Genomic DNA, 14,549 nt, shown 5'->3' with positions numbered 1-14,549 from the left:
TCACTAATCCGTTAATTCTACAGAAACTACAGTAGCAACGACATACGTGTGACGTCTTCTTACGCCCTTTCAGTTTGCAGCTCGCTGGCAGCCGTTCTCCACTTCAGTTGGGAAAACGCTCTGATGCCGAGGTGAAGTCAAGCCAGCTGGCAAGCCACATCTACCTCTTCTCCCCCTACAGGTTGCCATTGTTTATTAATAATCCCAGCGGTGTCCGTTGGCAGCGGCGAGGCCGAAGCAGCTGGTGGGCCTCAGACGGAGGTTTTCTCGTTTTCTCTGCCCTGTCACGAGTGTTTCCCCCACCGCCAAAGCAGTCGGGGGTCGCAGCGCAGCCTTTCATTCAGCCCTTTCATTACATAATTGTATGAATTATTGAGGTTAATTGCAGCAAATGACCATGGCTTTTTAATAATTTATAAAGATCAGGCCAAAACAGTTGTAGGGCACCCGGGCGCCCACCTTGCCCTCTGAAGGGCCACATGCTTACCATCCAACAACCATTTAATCAACATTTAAAGGGGTCTTGACATGGATTATATATATATATATATATATATATATATATATATATATATATATATATATATTTGCCAAAAGTTTTGGGACGCCTGCCTTTACGTGCACATGCACTTTAATGACATCCCATTCTTAATCCGTAGGGTTTAATATGCCGTTGGCCCACCCTTTACAGCTATAACAGCCTCAGCTCTTCTGGGAAGGCTTTCCTCAAGGTTTAGGAGTGTGTTTATGGGACCGTTCTTCTAGAAGAGCATTTGTGAGGTCAGACACTGATGTTGGCTGGCGTGAAGGCCTGCCTCACAGTCTCCGACTTATCCATCGGATTGCCAGACAGAGAAGCGTGATTGGTCACTCCAGAGGACACGTCTCCACGTCTCTAGAGTCCAGTGACGGCGTGATTTACACCACTGCATCCCACGCTTTGCATTGCATTTGGTGATGTAAGGCTTGGATGCAGCTGCTCGGCCATGGAAACCCATTCCATGAAGCTCTCTACGCACTGTTCTTGAGCTAATCTGAAGGTCACATGAAGTCTGGAGGTCTGTAGCTATTGACTCTGTAGAAAGTTGGTGAGCCTCAGCATGCGCTGACCCCGCTCTGTGATTTTACGTGGCCGACCACTTCGTGGCTGAGCTGCTGTTGTTCCCAATTGCTTCTACTTTGTTATGATTCCACTAACAGTTGGTAAATATATGCAGAAAAAAAAAAAAAAAAAGATTATTTTTGACCATCTGCCTGACTCTGAAATGACCTGTTTTTAAGGTGCGGTTCCTTTAAGGAGTCATTAAACATTAACATTGGCTCACATCATTGCACAGGAAACAGTGCCCCCTTGCTATTGAAAACATTCATATAAAACCATCATTTATGGACAAAACATAATCAGATTGTTTACTTGAAGCCTTTAATGCATTATTAAAGTATTTTAATGCGTTGTATTGCACCTTGTATGATCTCATGAATAATTGTAATGCATGATAATATGTATCTATTCATTGTTACACCTTTATAAAGTATAATGCATTAAAACGCTTGGAAATTTCAGATGTAATCTGCAAATGTGATAATGCATTCTGATTATAAGTAAATATTTTACTTATGTGATATAGTCCCTTCTGCTCACCAGCGCTGCATTTATTTGATCAAAAATACAGTTAAAATAAAAAAAAAAGTTTCTATGTAATTTATTCCCGTGATCAAAGCTGAATTTTCAGCATCATTACTCCAGTCTTCAGTGTCACATGATCCTTCAGAAATCATTCTAATCTGCTCAAGAAACATTTATGATTATTATCAATGTTGAAAACCATTATGCTGCTTCAGATTTGTGTGGAAACTGTCTTACTTGTTTTCCCCTTTGATGAATAAAAGTTCGAAAGAACGTCTTTACTGTCACTTTTGAACAATGTAATGGGTCCTTGCAGACTAAAAGTATTATTTTTAAGTATTATTATTATTATTATTAAATCTTACTGACCTCAAACCTTTGAATGGTAGTGTAAATTCTGCATGTAAGAAATTGGTATTTTGGGTATTTCTAAATGAACATCAATGAAGAAAGATGCTTTTCAACACCAGAACAGTGACTTCTACCAGATAAATGTGCTGCATTTTATATATTCCTGCGACTCGATGTGAAACTCCACAGCATTAAAAATCCTCAGGCATCTTTATATCCACTTTCATTTCATAACACTGGCCTCTAGTTTTTATTCTATAGTGTCGTTTGACTCATAATTGCTCAAATCAGATCATCTCTTCAAAGAATGGAGCACATATTTCCTCCAGCCTTGCTGATAGACTTATTTCAGAGACATTATTAAATGATATGAAACAGAAGCTCTGCAGTCACTTTCATAACAGCTAATATACTTAATAGCCTAATCAAAAACTCCCTATGCCCAGAACAATCTAGTTACGATTCTCAGAGGCTGCTGCAATATGAAAGGATACATTTTAGATAAAGTTATTCTTCACAGTGTCACAGGAACACTTTATATCTAATGCAATCAGCCAACGCAACATTAGTGTCGTCTGAGAAATGAAGATGCAAGGTTAATGACGTAAACTAAAACTAAAACTAAGTGTAAACATCTTTTGTTGACTGAAATAATGTATAAAGGGATCAGAATTACAAAAAGAAAACATAACTAAATGATTAATGTAAAACTAAAGTGAAATAAAATACTAACCTTTAAATACTCAAATAAAATTTAACATTTAAAAAAAACTGCCTTTAAATTGCACTTAACAGTTTAAAACTGATGTGTCAAATTACACATTAAATTAATACATTTAAAAGCACTAATAATTTTTAAAGGTGCCCTAGAATCAAAAATTTAATTTACCTTGGCATAGGTGAATAACTAGAGTTCAGTACATGGAAATGACATACAGTGAGTCACAAACTCCAGTGTTTCCTCCTTCTTATATAAATCTCATTTGTTTAAAAGACCTCCGGAGAACAGGCGAATCTCAACATAACACAGACTGTTACGTAACAGTCGGGATCATTAATATGTACGCCCCCAATATTTGCATATGCCAGCCCATGTTCAAGGCATTACACAAGGGCAGAACATCTGGATGTGCACAGCTGAATCATCAGACTAGGTAAGCAAGCAAGAACAATAGTGAAAAATGGCAGATGGAGCGATAATAACTGACATGATCCATGATTACATGATATTTTTAGTGATATTTGTGAATTGTCTTTCTAAATGTTTCGTTAGCATGTTGCTAATGTACTGTTAAATGTGGTTAAAGTTACCATCGTTTCTTACTGTATTCACGGAGACAAGAGAGCCGTCGCTATTTTCATTTTTAAACACTTGCAGTCTGTATAATTCATAAACACAACTTTATTCTTTATAAATCTCTCCAGCAGTGTGTAATGTAGCTTTAGCCACGTAGCACTATCAAACTCATTCAGAATCAAATGTAAACATCCAAATAAATACTACACTCACATGATCCGACGCATGCATGCAGTATGCATGATGAACATATTGTAAAGATCCATTTGAGGGTTATATTAGCTATGTGAACTTTGTAAATCCGCTGCATTATAGTCAAGAGCTTGGAGGGCGGGGAGCGCGAGATTTAAAGGGGCCACAGCCTGAATCGGTGCATAGTTAATGATGCCCCAAAATAGGCAATTAAAAAAATTTATTTAAATAAATCTATGGGGTATTTTGAGCTGAAACTTCACAGACACATTCAGAGGACACCTTAGACTTATATTACATCTTGTGAAAACTGGTTCTAGGACACCTTTAAAGTAATGTTCTGGGCTGTAAATATATTTAAACTAATACTAAATAGTAATGTTAAATCTAGAGATAATAAAAACTAAAACTAATAATTATAGAGTGGAAATCGCTGGGGGAAGACTAGCTGCATGCTAGATTAAATTTACCTTAGATAAGAGTTTATCAAACATATCTCAAAAAACAATGGGACACCAAAGTCTACTGCGTTTCTAAATTCATTATTATATCAACAAAATCAGTAAAACTATCATGTACATCGTTGTCATGTAAATGTACTGTAAGTTCTTTTGGTTTCTCGGTTCATAGGCGGTTGTTGTTTGTGTGAAGACATGTTACCTGTGGATTTAATGAGATTGTTTGATTAAAGGTGACTTATGCCCCTTTTCACAAGATGTAATATCAGTCTCTGGTGTCTCCAGAATGTGTCTGTGAAGTTTCAGCTCAAAATCCCCCACAGATCATTTATTATAGCTTGTCAAATTTGCCTCTATTTGGGTGTGAGCAAAAACACGCCGTTTTTATGTGTGTCACTTTAAATGCAAATGAGCTTCTGCTTCTGGAAAGGGGTGGGGCTTTAACAGCTCAACAACAACAAAGCTGGAGAATCTCACGCAGCCAAAATGAGGAAAGTGTTCAGCCTTACATTGTTCAAACCGGAGTCGACACTGATGGAGAGACTCAGGAAGAAGTTACAACTTTTAGACGTTTCTGAATGGTTAGTGGATAAATTGATGTATTTGCTGTGGAGTTGATTCAACTCATCCACTAGCATGTGCCGTCATGTTCATCTTTTGTGTTGAATTGACCCTCGTTTGTGAAGCAGTCCGCCGTAAAATGACGGCATGTCAACAACACTCGACTACAACAACTCTTCCTCTTCTCTAAAGCAGCCCAACATGGCCCCGCCCCCTTTGTTGTGTGTTCACGAGGGCGGGGTTTATGTAAATTTTGGGGTTAGTGATGTTAATCAACACAGGAAGAAGCTCATTGTAGTCCTTACCAGCTGTTTGTTGTAGTCCTTAAACAGAGAATAAATTAAAGCAGATTTCTAATGCCCATGAAGTCAATCAATTTGACTTGCATGTTTTTGCAAAGCTAAATATGTCATTAAAGGCATAAGTACCGTAACTACAGTATGGCAATAACCATTCAGAACATCAATGATGTAAAAAGATGATTTACAAATCCTGCCAAGACGGCTTCATAATGACACTCGCTCTGGAGAATCTCTCTGGAGGATGGTGTGTAATATTTGACCCATAAATGTTTGATCCAGGCCTCTATATTAATGCTACAAGGCTGAGATGAATTCTGCAAGCAGGATCAGTTGATCTGACGATATTCATCGAGTGTTAATTCCCCGTGCCGATTTCATATTAGCATAGAGGGATTATTATCAGTGGGCTAATTTTAGCAGCTAGCTCATTTCTGTTAACACAAGGTGTTCTGAGATTGCTGAAACCCAGAGATCGACTTTTTACCATGCTCTGCAATTACCATATCCCAGAGAGAGAAGTGCTGGTATTATCTGCTTAAAGTCTTGAATTAATCAGAACAGCAGAGACGCTCTGGCCTCGCTGATGCTGTAATGACATGTGCCGCGCACGCGAGTCAGGAGTCGTGACATTTCTTTGGCAATAAAAGGCTTCAGCGTCACATGATCTAGGGGGGGAACTTTGGGTCATAATGACAGAGCGAATGTGAATATTCACATCTAATCATCATGCAATCTTATATTTAGCACTTGGTAATCTTCATAAATATTTTACTGTTTAAATTTAGATTGAAAAAGCATTTACAGGGGTACTTGCCCTAAAAATGAAAAATCTCTAATCATTTATGTTATTTAAAATATATTCTTGTAAATATATTTTCATTTTCCTGCACGATAACATTGGAAATGTCTTTCCAGTCAATGCATGTACACCGACTTTCACAAATAAACCCACCTTGTCAAATATTTACCGGAGTAAAAGGTGTGACATCTTGCCCCGGTCTCCATCATCATTTTGATAATTAATCCATATTTGTTATGAATAATAATATCTCAGCTATCATCATCTTAACTTTTACATCTGCATTTTTTTTTTTTAATAAATGTATTTGTTTATTGTAAAAGTACGGAATCATATTAATTATTTTTTAATTATTCAAATTATTGAATAAAATTAGAGATTGTCCATGTCCAATTACATCAATTAATGCTTCAGAAGTATTTTTCATTGTTCAACTAATGCAGTTAACGAACACTGTAAAATGATAGTGTTATGAATAATAACCTTTAAGTCTCATTGTAAACATAAATAATCAGCATCAGTCCGGGCTGATGAATGCATCTGAGCCTCGTCATCTTTATGACAACAATAAACAAGCAGGCGTTCAGTAGAACAGCACATATTCTTCCTGAGGACCCGGACGCCAAGACCCCCAGCTGCAGCCTTTCACGCCGCAGCCGACGCGCCTCCTGCCAGCGGGAGACAGTGCTCATTATTCCCTGGGCCAAAGCAGCCTCGTCGTTGATATTCTTGTCTTGGTCTGCGTGCACAGCAGCCGTCCACAGCTTCAAGAGAGGCTCCCTCTCCCTCACTCTTTGGATGATCAGAACAGGTAGCAGTCAGTCAGTTAGTCGGTCAGTCTCGCGCAGGTGTGGCGGTGAACATCAGTCATGTGACGCGCACCTGTGCTGGTTTGTGTCGGCTCGCAGCTCTTTGCCTGGAGCTTCTGCTGGGTCATGAAACGTCACAAGAGGCTTGTTTGCACTTGTGGCTTATCAGACTTGTGGGTTAGCGTGCATTTATTGTGAGAGTGAGCGAATAAAAACTGCATTGCTCAGATAATGCAAACTGGTTATTTTGCTATAATATTTTTTTTGCATAAAACAGGTGGTTTAAAGGGACTGTTCAGAACTGAAGATTCGGTGATCATTTACATGTTTGCATGTCCAAACCTCTTTGTTGTTATATATTATATATAATATATATAACTGTATAGTATGTATGTATGTATGTATATAATATTTCCTCTTTCAAATAGATAGATAGCCCCACTATTGGAGAAAGTGTTAAATGTGCTTAAATAACGTTATTTTGTTATACACTTTAGCTTAAAATGGTCTGTTTAAAGAGATAGTTCACCCAAAATGGTAATTCATGTTGTTCCAAACCTGTCCTACTTTGTTAGCTGAATAGTTGAATAAAATCTAACAATATTAGTTTTTGGAGGTATTTCCTCCTCTAGTTAGATAAGATGCTGTATTTGCATGACTGAAATTAGTCTGTTACCCTGTATAGTGTGACAAAATACCCCACCATTTGGAGTCAATGTGTTAAATGTGTTTACTTAGGTTGTTCTATACACATACATTTTCACTGAAGGGAAAAAAGTCATTGCAAGAGGGAGCGAATAAAAATTGCATTGCTCAGATAATGCAAACTGGCTATTTTGTTGTAATTTTTTTGCATAAAGCGTGATCCTCTTACTTTCATACGTTTTCTTACTAATATATATCATATATATATATATATATATATATATATATATATATATATATATATATATATATATATATATATATATATATATATATATATATATATATATATATATATATTATATATATTTCTCTTTCAATTAGAATTAGATGCTGTTCTTGCATGACTGCCATTTCCCCATACTGTGACAACATGCCCCACTATTGGAGAATAGGTGTTAAATGCGCCTAAATAACGTAAACTGGTTATTTTATTATACACTTTAGCTTAAAATGGTCTGTTTAAAGAGATAGTTAAAGAAAAAAAAATGAAATTCTCACATCATTTACTCACTCTTTCGTTCCAATCCTGTCCTACTTTGTTTAAAAAACAAAATATTTGAATACAATCTAACAATGTTGATTTTTGTAGGTATTTTTCTCCTCTAATTAGATAATATACTGTATTTATATGACTCAAATTAGCCTGTTACCCCACACTGGGTTAAAAACAACCCAATTTGGGTTGAAAATGGACAAACCCAGTGGTTGGGTTAAATGTTTGACCAACCTGCTGGGTAGTTTTATTTAACTCAACTATTGTTTAAAAATGACTGTATGTCTGGCTTAAAATGAACCCAAAATATGTTGAAAATTAAAAATCGGACACATAATTACTAGAGGCAACAATAATAATCAAAAGGTGAACATTTATTAATAAGCAATTTAATAAATGTTTATTGTTTAATTATTATTCATAAAACTGTTCATTTATTTAACATATTAATACATTTTCATCTTTTGGGTTCATTTTAAGAAAGAAATACAGTCATTTTTAAACAATAGTTGAGTTAAATAAAACTACCCAGCAGGTTGGTCAAACTTTTAACCCACCCGCTGGATTAAAACAAGCCAATCGCTGAGATTGTCCATTTTCGACCCAACTTTTTTAACCCAGCATTTTTTAGAGTGCATATTTGTGACAAAATGCCCCATCATCTGGAGTCAATGTGTTAAATGCATTCACTCAGGTCACAAATGCATTTTCACTGAAGGAAAAAAAAAATAATAATAATAATTGCAAGAGTAAGCGAATTAAAATCGCATTGCTCAGATAATGCATTTTGCTATTAATGTTACAAAAAAATGAAATGCATATAATCAGGACTTGCATACAATCATCCATATTACAGTCCAAATTGGGCCACAAAGAGCAGCTAAGAGCTTGCTGCATGTGGGCCGATCATTAAAATTGACGGACATCATAATTTTGCATTATATGAACAATGAAAAGTGCATATCGACCAGGTTTGATTCACTGCTCCAGTAATGGGATGCATCCCGGAAAAACTCTTTAGGACCCTCGGCTGTGGCCGCGCCGCGCGCTTTGTGTCCATCATAATCACTCAATTACCAAAAGCTTCAAAGTCAAATTTGACATCAAGCGCAAGAAGCGCGAGAGCTCCCCCAACAGTTAAGCGTCAGAAGCGCATTCACACAAGTTCACCTCCAGCTTTGAGCCTCTCGATGCCCTCAACACGCCGTTCGTGCCAGGTTCGCCTGCTTCTCACCGGCCACACATGAGCTTAATGCGAGCGCGCGCACTTCATATCCTTCTGCATCACAGTGCCAGCGCGATACAGGCCCGAGGGGAACCTGGCTGGAGATTGTTGTGAATTCTACTGCAGTGTGCATGTTTATTGACTTTGCAGATGCAGCAGGAAAAAAATACAAAGGAGAAAACAGTGTTGACGTCCTCCAAGCGTCCAGTGAGCAGTTGCTGAGTCTGAATGATTCATTGAGCCTCTCGAAACACATATGGTGTCATTCTCTAATAGCGACGAGACTTCGTTTATGCTCTGATGGGCATTTGAGTTGACTCAGCATCAAACCCCACACACATCAACTTGCTTTCTATATGCAACAATGAGCAATGCGTGGACTGAAAACAGATCGCGCGCGCACACACACTCTCAAATGAAAGCATCTGCAGTCCAGTTCGAATCCGTGCAGAACACGCTCTCGTTCCCCAAAGAAGTGCTGCATTTATTCAGTTTCACATGCACCCAGCTTCATGAGAGACTCACCTGAAACTGCTGCTCCCGTGAATCGGGAATCTGACGCTCCGCGCTGCTTTAAAGTTCGGCTGAGGCTCCGGGTCCGGCGGCGGCGCGCATGCTGCTGGCTCTGGTGTGCGGATGGGTCAGCGGTTCCTCTCATACTCAAGAGGGAGAAATCCGGGGGTTCGGTTCGCAGAGCAGCATCTGAGAAACACTCGACTGGAAAAAAGCAGAGCTGAGGAGCAAATATCCGACAGCAGTGCTGCAGCTCCGGATGGAGAGATGGAGAGTCCGACTGCTGCTGAGAAACGCGCAGAGAAACGAGGAGGAGGCGCCGAGCATCACTTTACTGGATTGTAGAGGAGGGTGATGGCAGACAGAAAGGGGAGGGACTGAAGCACATCCAGTGTTTGGAGGAGAGAGAGAGAGAGAGAGACCGTCTTTATTTATTTTTTTTTTTACCATTATTTGATTTGTAATAATTGTCGGTTTATTGTATTGCTATACTTTTCAATAGCGTTATGCGTGTGTAAATGTGCATGCATGATGTTTTTGCAATGCATGTGTTTGTTCGTTATCAGTGATGCATCTCAAACCCAGAGGAAAAACCGATATTAGAAGAGCAGCACCATTGGCCGGGCTCTTTCTGACGCGGACTTTATTTCGCTATAGGGTACACCACATGCGTTATTAACGAAGGCATCTGTAATGTCTGCACATGACTGATGAACAAAGATGGACTCGATGTGTCGAGCGCTGTCCGTGGTGCTAAACACTGGCTGTCTGCAGCAAAAACACACAAATATCGTGTTTCAAGTAATGCAAGCTCAGTATGAAAGCAGAAATGCAAAGCTGTTGTTTATGTCGTAGTTGGTAAAGCAGAAGATGTTTGGATTAATTTCTTACTGATGTAATTCCAACTTTTGAGAACTTTGCTTTCATGTCATGTGAAAGTTGTGTTAAATGACATCATTCATGCAGACCAGTGTTATTGACTCATCATTGAGATACTATTATAGTTTTTATTAACATTTTAAATTAGTTTTATTTGTGTATTTTCTGTTTCCATTTTAATTTCAGTTAAAGTTTTAGCATTTTTTTTTGTCTATTAGTTATTTTATTATAAATTAAAATGATAAATTTTGCCTACATTTTTATATTTTATTTTATTTTAATGCACATCTGTTTTAATTAAAATAACAGAAATGTTTTTTTTTTTTTTTATGGCTTTAGTTTTAGTTAATTTACTAATAGAGACGGTTGGTACATCTATGTGATTTTATCACCTTTTATAATTGTTAAAGGGGTGGTTGATTATGATTTCATTTTTTTAACTTTAGTTAGTGTGTAATGTTGCTGTTTGATCATAAACAACATCTGCAAAGTTACGACGCTCAAAGTTCAATGCAAAGGGGGATATTTTCACTGTTTAAGGACTACAACAAATGGCTGGTAAGGACTACAACGAGCTTCTTCCCGGGTTGGTGACATCACAAGCCCCAAAATTTACATTAACCCCGCCCCCGGGAACACACAAAAAAGGGGGCGGGGCCATGTTGGGCTGCTTTAGAGAAGAGGAAGAGTTGTTGTAGTCGAGTGTTGTTGACATGCCGTCATTTTACGCCGGACTGCTTCACAAACGAGGGTCAATTCATCACAAAAGATGAACATGACGGCACATGCTAGTGGATGAGTTGAATCAACTCCACAGCAACTACATCAATTTATCCACTAACCATTCAGAAACGTCTAAAAGTTGTAACTTCTTCCTGAGTCTCTCCATCAGTGTCGACTCCGGTTTGAACAATGTAAGGCTGAACACTTTCCTCATTTTGGCTGTGTGAGATTCTCCAGCTTTGTTGCTGTTGAGCTGTTAAAGCTCCGCCCTCTTCTGGAAAGCGGAGCTCATTTGCATTTAAAGGGACACACACAAAACGGCATGTTTTTGCCAAATAGAGGCAAATTTGACAAGTTATAATAAATGATCTGTGAGCTGAACGTCAATAGAGCTGAAACTAAAATTGAGTTAAAGCCCAATTACTGGCCTTAAAAATACTTGGCATAGTCAAACAGTCATTTACACGCAAGGTCCAGATCAATGTAATAAGACAAGACAAGGACCTGGAGCCATTTTACCTCCTCCGAAAGGAAAGAACTGAAACTGACGAATCCATTGCATTCAGTGTTTGAAGTGAAATGAGATTTGGGAATTGGTGAAGATACAGTGCCGATCTGCGGTCGAGGTGATTATCACCTTAAGAACAATGGAAATAGACTGACATCTTGACTGAGACCTTGAACTGAAACCCAGACCACGCTGACATGGTTTATGAGATCTCAAGACCACCAGATCAAGACTCAGGCCAGGGTTATTTTAGTGTCATGGACACTCGAATGAGAATGTCCTCCCCTCCCTCTCTCAGCGACATCTCTCCTCTTCTCTGATGATGAACCTGTCACTCACATGAGATCCACCAATAGCAAACCACAACCATCCGATCAGTTCCCCACAGACAAAATCAAGCCCCGCCCACATTTGTTCTTGTTCCAGAATCGTATATGACACAAATTACGTTATGAACAAAACAGCACTTACAAATACGATTTATAGTTCTTGCTTCTGGTTGTTTTCACAGCTCATTTTCACCTCTGAAATCACCAGTCTGATCTTTATTGGTAATCATGTCTGTTCATATAGAGAAGTCAAAGATTTATAATCCAGCAGTCTGACGTGACATGCCGCTCACAGCATGCCTGTATGTGCGCTTGATGTGTTAAAAACACTGACAACCCACTAATGATAGTTCACTGCAGGTTTGGCTTGCAGATCGTTTTCAGTCCGTCATGATTTCTAATTACTGCGATCTGTCATGCCATTTTTATCTCAGAGGTTGAGCTCAGATCAACTCACCAGGGTTCAGTTATTTGCTATCTATACCAACTTTAATAAAAGTTGAACACATCTACAAGATAATCAATGTTTGACTGTAAAAATAATTTTATTTTCAAGATTCTAGCCTGTTTAAAACCTTAAAAAGATTCAATGTCAACCTAAATACATTCATTGACACCAACAAAACACATTTTTATGGGTTAAATCAGGTACAAATAGCTCTATAATGTAACAATTAGAGGATACCATGTTTTACAGCCTGTTTAGCCCTTTGATGCTCAGACAGAATTAGATTTCTGTCACATGAATGAATAGCAAACCATCAAATTAAAATCCACATTGGTTTCAATTATGAAAGCAGAGCTCAAGGGCCGTTTCTGATGTGGGCTCTGAACATACTGTACATTTAATTTGTGCATCGATTCACATCATATCTTCAAAATGGTTTGATCACATGTATAATCAAACATATAGGCTTTGAATTTTGCTATGTATTCGATATTTCCGTTATACTACTGGAAATATACAAGCAAAAATACTATTTAAACAAAATTTGAATTGTTTCTATGGAGAGTGTAATTTGCTTTTAGACGATCTGAACAAAACAGGTTTAAACCAGAAACCATGACCATGTTGGAAAGGTCACGCGTGATGTAGGCGGAAGTACAAAGTGAATGTGTAAAAACTAAATCAAACGGCCTTTACAAAAAAAAGGTAAAACAACGATGTCGGACGATTTTGAAGTTGGAGGAGAAAATGAGATACTTCCACCTACATCGCGTGTGACCTTTCCAACACGATTACGTAAATGTGTGCAAGATGAGCATTTGTAGTTAAAAAGTATATAATTTTTTTTAGAAAATGGCCGATGGTTTCTCTAGATAAGATTTTATTCCTCGTCTGGGATCATGTAGAGCTCTTTGAAGCTGCACTAAAACTGACATTTGAACCTTCAACCCGTTGAACCCCAGTGAAGTCCACTTTATGGAGAAAAATCCTGGAATGATTTCCTCAAAAACCTTCATTTCTTTTCCACTGAAGAAAGAAAGACTTAAACATCATGGATGGCATGGGCGTCAATTATCAGAAAGTTTTAATTCGTAAGTGACCTAATCCTTTAAATGAAAGGCACGGTTCTTTCAGTGTGCATAACCACCTCATTTAATGCGTAGTGTAATTATTTTTTTTCTATACTATATAATTGTAATATTCTTGAGTTATAGCATTGGAATGTGTGCAAAGATCAAGTGTGTTCTGCTATTAATCAGTTTTGACAGTAACTGCAGCTACACCATCACCTCCTGAGTGCTTTTCCGTACATTTATGAAATGGAAAAATCTTCTTTTAACAAAATGAGAGGCAGATGATTCTCCATCCCATGATATTTTCTGTAGCCACATTTTTTTTTTTTTCTGTAATATCACAGCAGACGGATGTCCAAACATGCAGCATCCGTTATGAATTTATATGACAATTCTGTTGTGCGATGAGGGCTGGAGAATGAATTTGTAACAGTCGACCTATAATGGCGTTTCCATCACAGACCGGCTCTATGTGTCCTAATGAAAGGCAGCATCATCTGCACAGGTTAGTCATCTCATCTCATCACTTTACAGCACAGTAACCCATCAGACCTGCTCCACATGTGCCTGCGATTAGTGCTGTGTTTGGACATATGCATGGGAAATTGTTTCTAATGCGCTGAAGGATGCCATCAAAAAGTCTTCATAAACTAAGAAGTCCTCAGATCTGTGAGAGCAACACATGCATGATCCATTATTAAAGCTACAGACTAAATATACATTCATATCATTTACATGCACTGGAAAAATAAACACATAAACCTCAAGGAACTGTATCGATCTGATCATCTGATCCTTAAAATGACTTTTGCTAGTGGAACTTGTTGTAGTCAGGTAAATTTAGTAATATTAATAATAGTTTTGCCTCACATAAAACCATGTATAAATGTATAAGATTTTTTAATGTTTTTGATTCTCTTCTGCTACCCAAAGCTGAATTTATCTGAAAAATACAGTAAAAATTGTGAAAATTATTACAGTTTAAAATAGCTGTTTTCTATGTGAATATTTAGTAAAGTGTAATTTAAAGCTGAATTTTCAGCATCATTACTCCAGTCTTCAGTGTCACATGATCCTTCAGAAATCATTCTAATGTGATGATTTGATGCTCAAGAAACATTTTTGATTATTATCAATTTTGCAAACAGTTTTTTTTTTTTTTCAGGATTATTTGATGAATAGAAAATAAAATAAAAAAACAGCATTTTTTTTTTTTTTTTTAAACAGAATCTTTTGAAACATTGTAAATGTCTT

The 14,549-nt window shown here is 37.6% G+C and overlaps 1 protein-coding gene across 1 annotated transcript in view; it reads right to left on the bottom strand.

The window, feature by feature from the left end:
- Positions 1-9,581, bottom strand: part of brinp1 (bone morphogenetic protein/retinoic acid inducible neural-specific 1) — a 185,500-nt gene extending 175,919 nt beyond the window's left edge. Inside the window, exon 1 of the mRNA XM_067406785.1 lies at positions 9,348-9,581. The gene's annotated coding sequence lies outside the window, so the exon portion shown is untranslated. The remainder of the gene's footprint in view (positions 1-9,347) is intronic.
- Positions 9,582-14,549: the final 4,968 nt, after the last annotated feature.

The sequence above is a fragment of the Chanodichthys erythropterus genome, chromosome 13, assembly GCF_024489055.1.
Source record: "Chanodichthys erythropterus isolate Z2021 chromosome 13, ASM2448905v1, whole genome shotgun sequence".
NCBI classification, from domain to species: Eukaryota; Metazoa; Chordata; class Actinopteri; order Cypriniformes; family Xenocyprididae; genus Chanodichthys; species Chanodichthys erythropterus.
The sequence above is the reverse complement of the archived record's forward strand: the minus strand, read 5'-3'. Positions and strand labels throughout refer to the sequence as shown.